The sequence below is a fragment of the Solanum stenotomum genome, chromosome 9 (assembly GCF_019186545.1).
Source record: "Solanum stenotomum isolate F172 chromosome 9, ASM1918654v1, whole genome shotgun sequence".
In the NCBI taxonomy this organism is placed as follows: domain Eukaryota; kingdom Viridiplantae; phylum Streptophyta; class Magnoliopsida; order Solanales; family Solanaceae; genus Solanum; species Solanum stenotomum.
Window position 1 is genome coordinate 19,212,952 of NC_064290.1, and position 3,688 is coordinate 19,216,639.

The following is a 3,688-nucleotide window of genomic DNA, read 5'->3' on the forward strand; positions in this document are numbered from 1 at the left end:
GCTGCGTTCTTGAACTAGGGTTCTTGACCTTTTTCTCCTCTCTTGCTTCTAATTCTTCTAAGTTTGATTAATGATTTGACTTAGGTAAGTTCTAGTTATGTTTCTAGGGTTAAACTAATTAAAACCTCATGATTTAGGGTCTAAACGACGTATCTTAGGGGTTAAACGAAATAGGAAAAGACCAAAAGACCCCTGAATTAACTGCTGTCGGAGTGACCTACGGAGTGGACCTACGGGCCGTAGGTCAATCTACGGTCCGTAGATTGCGTCCGTAAGTCAAGCCTGCTCAACAGGCCTTCACTAAAACGAGCATAACTTTTTACTCGGAGGTCGGAATTTAGCAAACTCAGTGGCGTTGGAAAGATAATTCAATTATCTATCTACCCGTAGGTCATGGTACACATAATTCATTTTTTTCTAAAAGTTATGACCATCTGAAGTTGACCCATCAGAATTTTCAGCTAACTGGCTGCTAACCTTCGATCTACGGTCAGACCTACGGACCGTGGATCGAATGACGGTCCATGCTGGTCAACCGTAGTTCGTGTCAAAGGCTGGGTAAGGAGGTCTTGATCCACGGACATAGACCACGGACCGTGGTCTGATCTACGGACCGTGGGTCGAGACTTAGCCAATTTTTTTTTCTGAGCTGGCTGGGGAGGGGTTGCAGTGGCGAACCACGGACCACCAGGACGGGCCGTGGTCTGACCTACGGTCCGTGGATGGTGACCGTAAGTTGCACCTGCAACTTCTCAAAATCTGCATTTTTGGTCCGTTTCGGATACGGGGTGTTACACCAACCATGTGTCCTTATGAACAGCCTCACTATAATAAATAAATGATTTAGTGGCAATAGTATAATTTGTCACTATATTGTATTTAATGGAAATAATCAATAAATATAAGTATTTATAACCAATACTCATAAAAATGTCATCAAAGGCTTTAGTGACATTGGATGCATTAACTCAATTACCACTAAATGTCTCTTTGGTTGTAATGCTTGTAAGTGAAGTATCAGTGTCACAGCCTATACATGAATTTTGAGGACGTTAAGGGGTTATGGAAAAATACTATAGAAAGGATGACAAGATTACAATAGAAAAAAATATATTGAAGGTCAAGATAAAACAAGATTATATACTGCAGGATTACAACAGAAAAAAAGTTTGAACATGTATACCCAACCCTAATCCAATCCTTTTAACTTCCTATCTCTTATATCTTCACCAGATTATAAGGTCTTTGATCAAGAAGGAAAGGGGGGGAGGGTATTAGGTAGGTTTCATCTAACCTATTTCACTTGTATTTTCAATCTACTATGAGTATATTCAAAACAAACAAGTCTCTTTTAATTTACACACCTCATGATAACACAGTTCATTCTCTTTATTTTTTCTCACAAACTATTTCTCCATGCTGTCTACGAAAAACCACTTGTCACTTCTCTCTTCAATAATTTAGTGTTTTTTTTATGTTTATTTATAATAGCTGAATATTGCTACTAATGTTATTGGTTGGTCTGCCAAATTCATAATTCCTAGCTAGAATCTTTGAATTAATCTTGCATCAAATAAATACTTTTATATTTCTTCTATTCTAAAATAATACAACTAATTGTTGAAGTAGCAAAGAGAAGATTGTTAAGTTTTAAGGGATGATGAATGAAATGCTCTTATTGCTAAGATATCTATATTTTGTACCAAACATGAAATTTTGATATCGAATTTTGAGGAGCTATATGTTAGCTCTTTAAGATCACGGCAAAAACTTGCTCACTATACAATCTTATATCATTACCGTGTAGAAGTGTTTTGCAACATTATAGATTTGCAACTTCAAGAACTTAATATCGTTTTAATGAAGTGGCTACTGATTAGCTACATTGAATTGCTTATTTAATCCAATTAACTCATTTTCAAATTTTAACATCAAAAAAGTAATAAGAATGACTGAATAATATCCAAATGACTTTGATGAATTTAATATGATATTCTTGAGAATCAACTTGCCAGTTACATTGTTAATGTTCTTGATATTGATGAAAGGTTCTCCGACTAAACGGACTTTGTGATCCTTCCAAAAGATTAGTCCAAACAAAAAAATATTAAAATTATTGTCTGGCATTCCACTTAGTGAAACTTGCTCTACTACTACCAGTTGTCATTGCATTCGTTGAAAGAGCTTTCTCGACAGTGAAGTTTATCGAGAATGAGTTATGGAGTCAAATAAGTGATGATTTTTTAGTGGTTGTTTAGTGCTCTTTTTTAGAAAAATATGTATTTGATACTATTCCTAATGATGTTATTATTAAGACATTTGAAGATATGAAACTGATACGTCCAAACTTACACCTTAATTAAGAACTATAAACAGTTGAAGTCAATTACAGAACTCAACTGAAGTTAAGGTCGATCCCACAGGGAATTTACTACAGAAATAACCTTATTGATGCTTTTATTCAATTGTGATTAGTATTTTCAAAAGAAAATAAATTACGAAAAGTAAATGTTAGGTTGTTTGTGTTTAAGTAACCAATTTTCAATTCAGATCAACCGTCAACAAGAGCAACAGTAGTTTCAAGATTTCAACAGTTGATTTAACGAGACTAGGATTGTGTTCCCTATGACCTTAAGTTCACTCTCGAATTCTATATGAATAACTATTCGTTGTTAATATTATATGTTCCTAGCAATTTAGATACATCTAAACATTTTTCAGCCCTATTAGATGACTTTCACTATTTCCCTCTTGGTCTTAGAGTGTTTTGAAGTTTACCCTTGTATACCTGTTAAGAAGGTTATCTTCTCTAAATCTCAAATATTCAAAACAAGTTAATGGAGTTTGATCCTAAATTTTCCTAAATATCACTTTTCTCTCGAACAAGTAATAAATACATGCAAGTTCTATTATGTGCACTCATTAGAAAGCAGTCATTATGAAATTAGAATTAACATATGTTATTAACAACTAAACGTTACTCGTATTTGAATCCGTAGTTATGTTTTAGTCATGGTTCCCACAACCCTGGTGTTGGTGTTTAGCCACTCACTATATCAAGAAAATCAACAAAAGAAATTATTGAAAGAATGATATCAGAGACTTACAATAATAGAAAACCAAAAGATTCTTGATATCAATACTGAATCACGAACACGAAGTTTTGATCCAAAGTAATCAACCAAGCAAACTGTTCAAAAATAGAAATTGTCGTTTCTCTGTACTGTGAATGTCTCAATGTAAAGAATGATAAACAGTAACATTTAAAAATAAACCCTAAGTAATTAAAATAGTCTTTAAAAACAAGTCATGCTCAAAGTAGGACTGCACTATCACAACACCTCATGGGTAAGGTGACGACTCTTGTAAGGGTTGCCGGCCTGCCAAGCCCTCCGTGATGCCACACTTAGAAAATGTGGGTCTTCCTTTACTGGTAGTTTCACGAGCAACTAGATGGTCCATCTTAAGCACCACAGCCCATCAATTGCTCTGTGGAGTTGCACATTCACTTGGGTGGCTACTGACTTCACTGCCTCTCTTGTACAAATAGTTGAAGGGCTCGTCACCTCAACCACGACCCGTCTTGGGTTCTGTGGCCTTCATTCTAAACTTAGGCATCCATATCTTTAACTGGCTCTCTTTCACGAGCCCTCAGACGGCTCGTCAACTAGACCACGACCCGTCTGGG